This window comes from Hylobates moloch, unplaced genomic scaffold (genome assembly GCF_009828535.3).
Source record: "Hylobates moloch isolate HMO894 unplaced genomic scaffold, HMol_V3 SCAFFOLD_21, whole genome shotgun sequence".
In the NCBI taxonomy this organism is placed as follows: domain Eukaryota; kingdom Metazoa; phylum Chordata; class Mammalia; order Primates; family Hylobatidae; genus Hylobates; species Hylobates moloch.
Window position 1 is genome coordinate 41,060,118 of NW_026652296.1, and position 14,148 is coordinate 41,074,265.

The window sequence follows — 14,148 nt, forward strand, 5'->3', positions numbered from 1 at the left end:
GTTCAAGGTTACAAAGCTCATAAGCAGTGCCAGCTATGAAAGAAAGCCAGGCCTGCTGGCCCTAGGCAGCACCCTGCTCCAGGCACCCACAGTACTCCCTCTAACCAGTCCTACAGGTAAAGTGCACCTGAGTAGAGACTTCTGAAGAATTCACGTGCTCAAGGCTCACTCCATGTTTGCCCATCAGGATTTAAGATGCTCTTGCTGCAAATCCACCCCCTGGTTAAAGTCAGTACAATTTCATGGGTGAGCTGATCTTTTCATGGGGTTCATGCTGATGAGATTTTTTTTTCTAAAATCTCTTCTTAGTTCACACCTCCCCTTCAATCAACCAAATGCCAAAAAAGAAGCCTTCACCAAGTCAGAGAGAAACACCTGCCCTCCTTTCCCATGAGAAGATTGGAAATGTTCCAAATGTGGAACTGCTATCAATTTACTGACAATCTGTTAAGTAGCACTAAAAGCAGGAGACTTTTGGTGATGGCACAGGCCAGAAATGCAATAAACTCAACTGAACCTGACATTTAAAAATAGCTCAATATTATGAGAGGTTTTGCTCTAAAGTCTCTAAGGATGAGTGTCATTTAAGAATGAATATTCTTATTTGATAAGAAGAAAACTGAGAGCATCTTATCCTCTAATAATAAGAATAAAAAGTTTTAATATCTTCAAATAACATAAAGGTCACAATTAACCCAGCTACTTATGGCTGACGGTCTGCAAGTACACACTGATTACTTGTCTCTTATTTATTACCATTTAATGAAAAATGCTAATAATAATAATAATGTGTTTATACTCACAAGCAGTTAAAATTTACCCCAGCTTTGGGTGCTATATGATAGATATGTGGTTTATGGTATACCATTAATAGTTATATATAGGCCTTTTTTACATCTCTATGTAAGTAGAAGGCTTAATAATTATCCAGCTACATCTTTTACTACAAAGACAGTCCCTTTGGTTTTGAATCATTTGAATTATCGAACAACATGGATCAAATGATTTATAAATTACCAAACTACCACATTGCATTGTCCTAAATTATGCTGTTTTGCAATTTAAAATTTCCCCCAAAAAACAAAGTAGTTTTTAAAAAACCTAATCTATAATGATATAGTACAAAGATTTTTGGGGGGATAGAGGCATTTTTTGAATTTTAATACATTAAAAAACAGGTTTCCACTCTTTTTCTTTAGCCCAAGTTGAAATCTTTTTACATTCTTCATTGTTGCTGTTCTGGGCCTTTCTCCAACCTTCAAGTTCTCTACTGTAACCCCTCTTGTTATCCCTACTATCCCCCTTCCTCATACTCAGGTGAGCACATCTCCTATGTCATAAAGAAAATGGGGACTGGTCACTAGGCATTTTTATGTTTCCTTCTTACCATGTTTACAGCGTTCTTCCATTCCCCTGAGTCAGAAGAGATGTGTCTCCCCATTAACCCTATCTTCTCTTCAAGTTCCTCTTTGATCTCTCTCAATCTCTCTGAGAGCAAATTTCTCTTAAAACTATACTTAAGACACCTGGACATCACCAGTTTCATGCTGATAGGACGGATCCACGGAGTCAGCTGGGCAGCTGGGCCCATGACCTGCTTCTCTGCTTCTCCATGTGTGATTTTCATTTTCAGGGTCACCTCAGGTTCAAGGTGGCTCCTGGAGCTCCAGCCATCACAGCCACATTACAGGCAGAGGAAGGAGAAATGGGCAGAGAGCGCTGCCTATTAAGGAGCCTTCCTGAAAGTCCCACATTTCTGCTTACCTAGCCAGAACTCAGTGACATGGCCAGGGAGAAGCAGGGGGTCTGGAAAATGTAGTTTTTCAAAGAAAACACAGTGATGTTTCAAAGAACCACAGTTCCCAGGGTTTTGTCACCAAGTGCAGAATGAATACTGGGAGGCAATCAGAAGTCTCTATTTTCGTTGACTCATGGAGGAAGGATGAGCTGGGGATATGAGAAGATCCTTATTAATCAGGATCCAGGCAAAAAAAAAAAAAAAAAAAGATGGCGGACTCCACAAGGTCTTACTGAATGAAGGCAGCTGTGTATGCAGGGTTACAGGGACAAAGAGGGAAGGAGAGTACCCAGGGTCTAGCAGCAGTGGGTGCCATCACTGATCCTGGGCCTAAAGGAGCAGGGGTGGAGGAAACAGTGAGAGCTGGGGCCATGCAGGAGGCCTCCCCCAGGAGCTGTCGCCACAGAACCTCCTGTTTGGGACAACACTGTCTTGAAGCTGTCTTTCATGACTGCTTTTTTACCAGCTCCTCCTCCTTTGTCCATTTCTCCCTAGCCAAGCTTCCCAAGCTTCATGCCTATTTCCCTGGGTGATGTTATCCACCACCAGGACTTCCTGTTACACATTTACTACAATGTACTATACTACAGTGATTCTTCTGAGCTCTGAGTCTAAGTTCTAAATGCCTATCAGCCCTAACTGGCATGCTCCAGGGGGTTGTCAAATTTAATATGCGCCCAAACAAAGCTCTTGGTCGCCTCATCCCACTCCTCCTCTATCTCCATCAAAGCTTTGGCCAACTAACCACCTCTCGAGCTAGGAATTTGGAAGCCAGTCTCAGGCTCCTTCCCACTACCCACTTTGGCCACCATGTCCAATCACTTTGACCTTGTCCACATCTCTTGAATGCCCCCGCAACCTGCCCCTCCTATAACACACTGCCTTAGTTCACCGTTTTGTCTAGAGAGTTTGTCTCTCTAGCTTGAGTCTCTCTCTTCTGCCCATCTTCCACACAGCTACTGGAAACCTCTTTTTAAATTAAATAAAATCTCAAGGGTTTCTGGTTTTAAAATCCCTACCTTTGTTCTTGGTAGAGATTTTACCAAGGTAGCTGCAGATCAGACTCATTCAGATCCTGGTCTCAGAAGTCGGACTGCCTCAGTGCGACTCCCAGCTCTAGCACATCTAGCTTTTTGACCTTTGCAAGTTATTTGACCTCTCTGAGGCTCTAGAACCTAATGCTTCTTAGGGGTTCTGTGAAGATTAAATGCATCACTGTCTGTAAAATGCTTAAAATATTGCCTGCTGCATAGTACATTTTCAATAAATGGTAAGTGTTTTTATTACCAAACTGTTCAGCCCAAATTCCCTAGTGTGGCATAAAGGTCCTTCCGGCTGGGCCTAACCAAACTTCCCCAACATTCTTTGTAACATCAACCTCCTTGCTATCCAGAGAAGGTTCCCTGCCCTTTCATGACTTTATATGAAAATATCATCAGCATTTTCATTTCTTTCTCCAACCTCATATTTTTGCTGTAATGGTTCTCTCTATAACCCGATTTAGCAGTGTCTAAATATTTAATTTCTTAAATCTGTAACTATGTAAGAGTATTGGTCTAAAATCATGAAGTTTATAATACATAATTCTAATAGACTGATTTTTAATTTGATTGCCTATGAATATTCAAAAAGTTCCTTCAAATTGAACAGTGGGTCACGGAGTACAGCTTGGATTTGGGCATGCATTCGATGAAACGGCAGGAACAGCAGAACCGCAGATAAAGCTCAGATCTAATGGTGTTGGCTTAATGTATATAAACAATATCTAACATCACCGTGAGCCCTCAGCTCCAAAATCAAAGGTCACCATATCATGAAAAAAAAAAAAAGTTCCAAGTTAAGTGCTCAAGCCAATGAAACATTAAACAAGGGCACCTGCATTTTCGCAGCAAATAATTCCAGTGGGGATTTCACGTTGCTGTGGATACAAAGGGAGGAACAGCTCAAAGATACTTGTAAAGCAGGGAGGGATTAGGGTATCCAGGGAAATAAGTAAAAGGTATTGTGTTTCATTCCATGCTTCAAGAGGACAGCTACAAAATTAGCTCTAAACATCCTTATCCTTTGAATAAAGAGGGTCACATTGCCAATTTATTGTGAACATGATAAAAGAAACATAAAACTTTTCATGTGCTTACCCTTCTGGGCAGTAGATACATGTCAGCCTGCTAGGCGATCGCTAGTTATTTTCTAGCTGATTTTGTGTGTGCGTGTCTGCAGGGTGCAGGCATAGCAAAGGCAACCAAAGCAAGTGATTTAATTAACTGCTTTAATTAATGCTGTTATTTGAACAAATAGATAATGTAGAGAAAAAATTATTAACCCACATCAATCTAAATGTTTCAATTTAATTTACTAAAACCTCTGCTTTCTGAATGGTTCAAAACAGTGACAAAAATATTTGCCAAATGAAAATAAATCCTAGCTCGTGATAGGTATTTAACCTATCTACATATTCTACTAGTTAAAAAATAACTCAGATTTAATTCAGTCTTAACAACAACACATGCCATAAAATACTATAGATGGAGTTTAAAAGTTGGGAGCTCTGTGAACTTCCAATATTAGAGGCAAAACAAATCCACACAAAATATTTATTGTTAAGTACACAGCAGATTAAGAGAATCTACCAGTTTTTCCTTGAAAAAAAATTAACTTTCTTTAGCAATATTTTTCTCTGTTTAAATCATAAGAGACTTTTGGACAAGGTCCTGAGCCATTAATTTAATTTTTTTATTTTTAAAACATTTTTATTTTGGAGGATTTTAAATATACACGAGGTGAAAAAAGCTTAGCAATTACTAACATTGTGCTGCTTTTAAAATACTCACCAACACTGTTGTGGTTGCAGTAAACACCACACATTGTATTATTTCATCATAAATTCTCTAACATGCAAGAACCTAACAATAAAATGAATTTCAGAAAACGGGGAAGGTGCAGGAAACTGTTAAATATTTAAAGAGATTTCAGGGGCACATTAACCAAATGCAATATTTGGACCTGGTTTGCATCCTTATCCAAACCAACTAAACTGTAAAAGAGCAATTTTAAGACCACTGGGAAAACTGAACACGGACTGGTATTAGATGATATTAAGGAGTTATGGGGTATTTGTTTGAGTGTGTTAATAGTACTCAATCCATTTTTGTTGTTAGTAAAAATTAAACGGCAGCTGCATCCATGGCCACAAAGTTGTTGGTCATGACACGCTCTGACCTCCAGGGGGAGACCGAAGAGAGAGCTCCACAGAGGAGGCGTGGGATGGAGGATTCTGAACACATCTAGAAGGGAGTGGGCAGTTCGTGGGGTGAGACAGAGGTTAAAAGCTCGCTCCCTGACCCTACTTCTCTCTTCTCTTGGGTGCCATCTTGCCCAGCTCCACCTTGGGTGGGTCAGAGCTCCCTGTAGGAATCAGGATGGGACCTGGAGAAACGGGGCAAGGAGCAAGTCTCGTAAGGTACCCTGAGTCTGGGTGTGACTCAACACTGGACCCGACACTAAGGTAGAAGTGTCTGCCTGGAGGACCCTGGGTGCTCTCTGGAGTCCTCGGGGACCTGGCAGGGGAGGGGCATGGTGGCCAGGATAAGGGGCTAGGTAGAAGTTCAGGATCTCAGATAAAAAACTTATGTATCACAAAAGAAACACATAAATCCTTACCGAAAAAATGAAAATGCATGCCATTCTTGAAATGTCAATTGAAAAGATAAGAATAAAATTTTGGAGTTCTGGCAAAACTGATGAAAATGAAATTGAGCTTTCCTTTATAATTTAGGGGAAATGATTAATGATGTTTTTATCCATGTCTAGGAAGTAAAAACATTACACATTTATACTTTAAGCATATGTTTATATATACTGAGCACATACCAGATGTAAATACCAAGATGGCAGCTATCAAAGACAAGCCAGAAAGCCCTTGCACACGAGAGATGGCAAAATACAAGACACAAATCAATTTGTTCCTTAAGGATGGAATCATGGAGCATTATGGGAATTCAAAATCCAGTGGGATCACTTCTGGTGGGGGAGAATGAAGAAGAGCTTTGTGTTTTGGGCAAATGCTGGCTATTAGCAAGGCTTTATTAACACCACATGGGCAGGTTTCTTCTTGGGCCTTCCTTCTTAATGGTGATAGTTTAAGCATGAGACTCCGTGAAATGCTTTCTGCTAGGTCCAATTTAGCATGTTAATACTATGTGGGTTCAGCTATATAATGTTAATAATAACTTAAAAATTAGGCCTGGTAAGCCCCAAGGTAATGATGTGACTTGGAAGTTATATGATTTGCTAAGATTTAGAAAATGTGGTTTGGAAAACAAGCCCATAAAAACAAGTTAGTTACAATGAGCAATTACAGGGGGAAATAGGTTTCCTTATAGATGAGACTGCCAATTTTGAGCAAATGTCTACAAAAATGGCTCCTAAACCCACCTGCATGTTGGAATTACCTGGGGAGTCTATTAAAAATACCGTACATATTCCTGAAACCCACCCCAGGCCTACTGAATTGTAACTCCAGGAACAGCGTCCCAGGAAATTGTATTTGTACAACCTTCCCCATCCCTATCCAAGTGGCTGTGATGTGCAGAATTGTAGAGCCTGGAACTTTTGCAATCTGTTGCTTAGAGAAACAGTTCCTTAATATTAACCCTAAAATCTCAAAAGGTGATTCACAACATTTTCCTCCACCACAAGTTCTTAAAATAAAAAGGAGAATTCGAACCATTTTTTTTCAAGCCTATGTCTTACTATACTGGTAGTGCTGGATTATCTGTTTGAAAGGCATTATCTTCAGAGAAGTACACTTAGAGAGAAATCTGGTTTCCAGAAGCCATCTGCTGCATAGACGGCTTTGCCTGCTCTGGGTCTCACACAGAGGCCCACGGTCCTCCCACTCCCCAGCAAGGAGGACCACTTGTGACCTCTACTGGAGGGCCCTCATGCCTGTGTTTTCAGGCGGGGCTCTTTCTGGGCTTCCCTTCCAAATTTCCACCCAACATCATATGCTGTAAGTTAGGGGGCAGTTTGATATGTCCTTATTCCCTCAATCCTCTTGTACATCATTTCATGTGCGCCCAGATAAAAGAATTACGGCCCTAATCCTCCCTCTGCAGGGAGGAAAGAAAGTGGCTGGCGGGTGCAGAGCTGAGGAAGTGGGAGAGGGTGCACAGCTGAGGGTGTATGATGCCTTTTGCTTTTTTGGGAGTGAGGCTGCCCATGAGAAAAGTGGGGATGGGAAGATGGGGCAGGAAGGGCAAAGACCACATCGGCCTGGTGGCATTGGCCGAGGGAGTCCCTGCAGGTCTCGTGAAGACACACATTGCTGGGCCCGATTCCCAGAGTGTTTCTGATGCAGGAGGTCTGGGTGGGGCCTGAAAATCTGCATTTCTAACACTTCCCAAGTGATGTCCATGATGGCGGGCCAGGGACGGCACTTTGAGAGCCTCTGTTCAAGGAGGAGAAAACTGAGAGGCTCCTGAGAGTTTGGGAGTCTCAAGAAAGGAGGGGAGAGTTTAATGTAAGTTTCTATGAAGGAAGTGTATGATCCCATTAAATATCCGAGAGACATGAGTCTCTTAGGAGGATGTTCTGCAGACTCCAGGGAACGTCTCACCAGGAGTCAGATGCAGCTGCGGGTGGAAACACCTCCGGCTCCCCGAGTCCTCGGGGAAGAGGGCATCCTCCACGTGGAGGAGACTCCAGCTCCCCAGTCACTTCCCGCCTTTGAAAGTCAATGCAGGCTTCCACGGGGGTCTAGACATGCAAATTTAATTAGTGGGGAGGTGTCTGTCTAACAAGTGTCAGCACCAGGCCTTTGGACAGATGCTTGACATTTGCTACCTGACTGAATGCTCAGGCCAGTGTGTGAGGAGGGATTGTGGGTGCCTTCCCTGCAGCACAGGGGAGGAGACTGAAGTTCTACGTTTTGGAATCACTCTCCTGGGCCCTCTCCACTCCACCCTCGCTTCTGACTGCCTTGACCTGCTGCCTCCCCCGGAGGGCTGGGAAAGCAGAGCCTGGCCCTACCTCTAGGTTTCGGATTCAGTCCCTGGAGAGTGGGACCTGAGTATCCCCACCTCCGACAGCTTCCCAGGTAATGCTGATGGTGCCGGACCACAGACTATGTTTCAAAAACTACTGATTCTAACCTTATCTCCATCCCAAAGTAGAAATAAAGTATTTGCTAAGACAAGGTCCTTAAATGCCATCTCTTTCTAGCAAAACTTTCTGGTAGTACACCTGTGCCCTCTTTAGAACTGCAAGAAACCCACCAAATCCTCTCCACACAGCCTTCGTATCTAACCCTTGCTTCTTCTCCATCATCGTCTATGCCAAAGTTTCAGTAAAAGGCAACTTCAAGAATATTAACAAGGAAGAACAGAACAAACTAAGCAAACTAAGGGACCATAAGGGCACTCCAGAGATAGTGTTGGGGCCTACTCACCTCACCCTGACCCACCTGCTCACCTGCAAAGGGTCTCCTGTCTGCCTCTCTCTGCCCACGGCCATTCTCTGACCTCAGTTGTCCACAGTGGGGACCCACTGACAAGGGTGTCTTTTGGCTTTGTGGCTATCCTCACTTCCCTGTCACACGGCCCTGCTCTCAGGCAGTTCCCTAGGATCACTCCCAAATAAACTACTTGTATCCAAATGCTTTGTTTTCAGCTTGGTTTGAAAGAATGCAAACCAAGACAGGCACCAATGTCATTATTTGAAAATCATCCAATAACAAATGATGAAGACTGAGGAGGCGGGTGTACGACTCAGACCCAGGTACATGTTTTGTGCTTTGTGTGATCATGAAAAATGCATTTCCTACTTACCCTTAATGCCAAAGAATCACAAAGCACACACAAAAAAAGGACAATAAGCTGACCTTCCCCCGTCGAAAAGGCCTAATGTTGCTCAAAGTGGATTGCTTTGCTTTTGTTCTGGGAGTCTCTAATGTGGGTATGAGGAGATAAGTTATACTGAAACGAGCAGGGGTGGATAATTTCAGTAAATGAAGGTGCTTTTATTTAACATTAATTACATTTAAATATTGGAGTCGAATAGGAAACCCCATTGTGATTAGTGACACCAGGGTGAGTTCTGGATCACTATTCTCTGATGGCAGAATGTCAAGTCTTGCTGCCTGGGGAGACTGAGACTCTGAGCCTGACAGGTAAAGCTCCTTCCGCCGTCCCCTCTGCTCTGGCCACCAGACCAGCCTCTGCACCAGACCTGATGTCCTGTATGCCCTGTGGATGTCCATCTCCCGTACGCCCCCCTGTGGATGTCCGTGCTGCCTGCTGCCTGGGCACATCGGAGGGCGGCCCTGCACATGCCCTGGGCCTCGCTCCCATGCCATTTTTGCACAGGGCAATGAACAGGGCAATTGCGAGGCGCACACGTGCAGAGACCGACAGGACGGGCAGTCACAATCACAAACCTGTCCATTGCGGTTGAGCTCTGAGATCAGCAAGGAAGCACTGACTATTTAATTAGTCACCTAATTAGTGGCAGGCCACACTGAAGGTTTCAGATGTCCTCAGACAAATGTAAAGATAAAAAGCCTAATTAAGCCGCCAGCGCTAGGCTGGCTGCTGCCAGAGCCCACAGCTGTGCCGGATATTGTGCGGAACTGCACGGCCCGATAACAGGAGTTGTGGTCATTGCCACAATTGCAGCTTTAAAAACATACCCTGCTTGGTCTAAGCTATTCTTAGTCACCTCCACACATTCAACCAGATGAGGGGATCAGTGTCTAGGCTGAAAGTCTGAGGCTGCATCTTTTGCTGGGATGATTTGGTCAGTTTTTGAGAAAACTCTTCTGAGTGGTGGAAGTAGAAGACAAGGGGAACCTGGGCTTTCCAGTGCCCACCAGTGCTTCCCGTGAATCAGTGTTTCTCTCTAGTCACATGGAGGGTCGCGGGGACACCGGCCGGGCTGCTTTCAGTCACTGTCATCAATGACTCCAGTAAGCATTTTTCTAGTGCCATTACAGGCTCTTCAAAAGATTCTTTACATCGGGATTAAATTAGGAAAGAGTTAAAAATAATGGATTAAAAAGGAACTTTCCCATAATTAGGAGTAAATACTATAAAACACTGAAGCATAGAGACTCGTGCTGAAACAGAAGAGGACAGCAACTGCCTCAGCTCCATGAACACAGGCCCAGGAGACAGTCAAGATGCTGTTCTGCATAATTCTGGAAAAAAACCTGTTTGGGACACTGGGGCAGGGCCTGAGGTTCTGCATTTCTAATGAACTCACAGGTGATATCAATGCTGCTGGTCCACGTGCCACACCAGGAGTGAAAGGATGCAGAAACAGAAGAGAGGTGCATACACCTGGTTCCGGCTCCTTCTTCTTTTTTTTCTCTATTTTGCTATAGCATTTATATAATTAAAAAAATGATTCTGGAATATGTTTGTGGAAACCTGAAAGAGTCAAAGCACTGCAGCTGAGGAGTTCAGTGATGCTAGACTCAGTGGGAGTTCACTTTATAGTGAGTTCACTTTACAGATCTCACCCTGATAGGGTTTGTGGAGTTTCTACCGTGGTGGCGCCTTCGGGCTGGCAGGACCTGGGGGCCCCTGCTGGGACTCTCCTTCAGCATAGATGAGGGCAGCTCCTCCCTCAGGGCTGCAGCACTGCTTGGCAGCAGAGGTGGGCTAATGGCTGAGGCCAAGTTCTTTCTGCTTTCTCCAGTGGTTGGAGGTTTTAAAGTCTTATTAATGGAAGCACCGAGAAGGAAAATGCACATGCGACATCCGTAGTGTCCGAGCCAGGAACTTTCAGTCCCAAAGAACAGGGTGGTCAAATGAACACAACCCACCAATCACAAGAACAGCCATTTAAAAATAATCCAAGTCTACCACTTAAATGTCTTGGGCATTATGAAGAACACACATAATCTCACAGTGAATGTCTTAAGATCTGTCTTTTCCCCTCCAGTTCACGGCCCTCTACCCCATAGTACAAGCTGGTGTTTTCTTCCTCAGTGCCCTGCAATGCAAGAGAACCACCCCATGGCTCTAGCCTTGCCCTGCTCAGCTCCTGATCCTTGCCACAAACACGCATGCTCCTGCGCTGGCCGGGCAGGTGACAGGAAAGAAGGCTGGGTCCTTTCCTCCTGGGCTCCCCTCAGAGGCCAAGTGCACCAGAAAAGGGGGTAGGGAACCAATTAGCTGAGCCCACCCCACCCGGAATGACGCTACGCCCCTGCCCATCTCCACCCCTGGAGGCCTCCCACAGGGCCAAGGGAGACTGTAGAAGCCTCTGAGAGCAGGGCCATTGGCTCCTCGGCTCTGCTGGGGATCACCAGGGCCAGGAGCAGGAGGGAACGGACGATAGCAGGGGAAGTAAAAGACTGGGATCCTGGGGTGTGTCCCCAGGAAAACGCCTGCCACGCATGTCTCCCAGTGCTGGAGGGCCCAAGAGGCTCCCCCTAGGAAGGACAAGACGCAGGACTCAGGCCTGACAACCACAGACAAGGAGATGTGTCTGTGCAGATTAACTGCACACAGCTAGCAGATAAACTGCACACAGCTAGCAGATACAATAGCATACTTAAAAAAAAAGTCAGAACACCGCCACAGTATTCCCTCATCACATGGAGCTTACATCCTAGGGTATATTAGGTAGTGAGTTTGGGCAAAGCACTTCAGCTCTCCCAGTAGCACCTCAGCACTTGGGGAAGAAAGAATAGGAATTTACACAAACTGCTTTTGGTGTCCTTTGAAGAGGAGACCAAATGTATTTTATAATTTCTTGCATGGAAATAACACAAGAACAAAGTTGTGTTTGTTTTGTCGTCAGATGACAGAATTACCAGATTTTCTGGAGAAAGAGGTTACTGTCCTGAGCCTCGAGTGGATTTTCCAGGAACGATGGTGCGCCTGCCGAGTCTGACAATGCAGCTCAAGACTACGAGGAGGCAGCCGGGTGCTGTGGCCCCTGCCCGTAATCCTAGTACTTTGGGAGGCCAAGGCGGGCAGGTCATTTGAGGCCAGGAGTTCGAGACCAGCCCGGCCAACATAGTGAAACCCAATCTCTACTGAAAATACAAAAATTAGTCAGGCGTGGTGGCTTGCACCTGTAGTCCCAGCTACTTGGGAGGCTGAGGCAAGAGAATCACTTGAACCCGGGGGGAGGCAGAGGTTGTAGTGAGCCGAGATTGCTCCATACACTCCAGCCTGGGCAAAAAGTAAGACTCTGTCTCAAAACAAAAACAAAAACAAACAAACAAAAAAGACTACAAGGAGGCTGATTCTCCTAAATTTTGCTTCCAAAATGTAGATTCAATCCTCATTGGTGGTAAGTGTTGGGTGAAAACTGTATTTCTTCATTTCAGCTCAAATCATGTACAAAATTAAGTTCAAATGGCAGTTAAACTGGGAAAGTAAAATACGCAGTAGGTTACCATGGTGATTGCTGACTTAAAATAATTAGAGAAAATAATGAGAAAACTATTTCCTCTCTTAAGGATTAGAGATCTGTAAACTGATACCAGTCTATTTTTAGTGTACATAATCTGTGTAATGATGATAGAAAATTATGGGTATTTTAGAATGCTTTAAAAAGCTCTGTTTGATTGGGAAATTTAATTGACTCAATACTTACATCAAAATTTATACTTATCTTTATTAGATCTAAGTTGACTCCACAAAAAGAAAATTACTTGTATATGTCTCAATGTAATCATTTAAATAAAACATTATGACTAAGTATATAGCTAAATTAAGATTTAAGACCTGTTTATGATAACTTCTTAACTGCTATAATTTCACAGCTCCACCTTGATAATTCATCATTCAAAAATGGTTGCATAAAACTTGCTGTTCAAAAGTTTTCGAGGAAGAGACCCATCAGAACAAGTAAAGCACTCAGACTACAACGTGGCATACCCTGGGAATGGAATATTCCTAGGTGCTTCTCATCATTTCATGCTTGCAGTGAAATATTGCTGCAGACTGACCACATTATTCAAAGCACATGAACTCTGTTACTAACTTCAGTAACGACACGTAATTTATTTCTAGTTACCTAAGAGTATGTTCTGGAGAACTGAACAAACTGGCTAGAAAGTGAAAAAATCAATTCTTTTTTTATCTGGTTAATGTGATGTTAAATGAGCAAAATAACCACTTGGGATTAGCTCGTCTCCATGTTAACCAGGCACATACACCTTTTGAGGGTCATTTCCTCCATCCATTTGCTTACCCAGCCCCTCACAAGGCCCCATCTGTCTTGAGCTAAGAACTCGGCTGGCTTCCAGAAGAGTGATGGTAGGGCTGCATTTTCCCATCTCCTGCTTACCTCTCAGCACCTGTAGTTTTGAATGGTAGCTAAAGTTTTTCATGTGATCCTGAACAAAAGACTTGGAAAAACTGGACTCTTTTTTTTTTTTTTTTTTTTTTGAGACGGAGTCTTGCTCTGTCGCCCAGGCTGGAGTGCAGTGGCGCGATCTCGGCTCACTGCAACCTCCGCCTCCCGGGTTCACGCCATTCTCCTGCCTCAGCCTCTCCGAGTAGCTGGGACTACAGGCGCCCGCCAACACGCCCGGCTAATTTTTTGTATTTTTGGTAGAGACGGGGTTTCACCGTGTTAGCCAGGATGGTCTTGATCTCCTGACCTCGTGATCCGCCCGCCTCGGCCTCCCAAAGTGCTGGGATTACAAGCGTGAGCCACCGCGCCCGGCCGGAAAAACTGGACTCTTAATTCAGGGTTCTGTGGTTCCCAAAGTCAGGGTTTTAAAACATCTATGAGACTTTTAAAAAAATAAATGAAGATAGCGAGTTTGAGAGAAGCTAGGCAATACACTGAGGGCTCCATGTTAGGTGCTGATGATGCCAGGCCATGATCCCAAGCTCTCAGACCCTAACCCAGGGTGTTTTCTATTAAAGAGGTGCTCAATTCAGTGAGCAGATGGAGAGAGAGACTGGGGATGCTGGAAATCCCTGAGCATCACCCATCAGAAAAATGGGCTCTGAAAGGAAATCTTGTTTAGTGCTTTGAGGGGGATGAGAAAACAGCATCAGAAGAGATGCACAGGCCTCCATACTCCCTGAAGGGTTTTACCTGTTCCAGGGGATCCAAAATTCAAGGGCTGGAAGAAAGGTCCTGGCCCGCATGCCATTTCTGAAAGCGTATTTGTAATGTATGAAGTCAAAACTCATTCCCAAACCTGCCTGATTATGTGGAGTATCTATTAACATACAGATTCCTAGACCATTCCCCAGGAGTCCAGGTTCTGCAAGTTGGGTGCAGGATCTTGGAATCTACATCTTTAACAAATGCTGCAGGTGGTTTTTATGATCTGGCCAGTAAGGAAAATATTCCTTTAGAAAAGGGGTCAGTAG

At 44.1% G+C, this 14,148-nt stretch overlaps 1 protein-coding gene across 1 annotated transcript in view; it reads right to left on the minus strand.

The window, feature by feature from the left end:
• CFAP61 (cilia and flagella associated protein 61) overlaps positions 1-14,148 on the minus strand; it is a 310,458-nt gene that overhangs the window by 122,324 nt on the left and 173,986 nt on the right. The gene's annotated exons all lie outside the window — the stretch shown is intronic.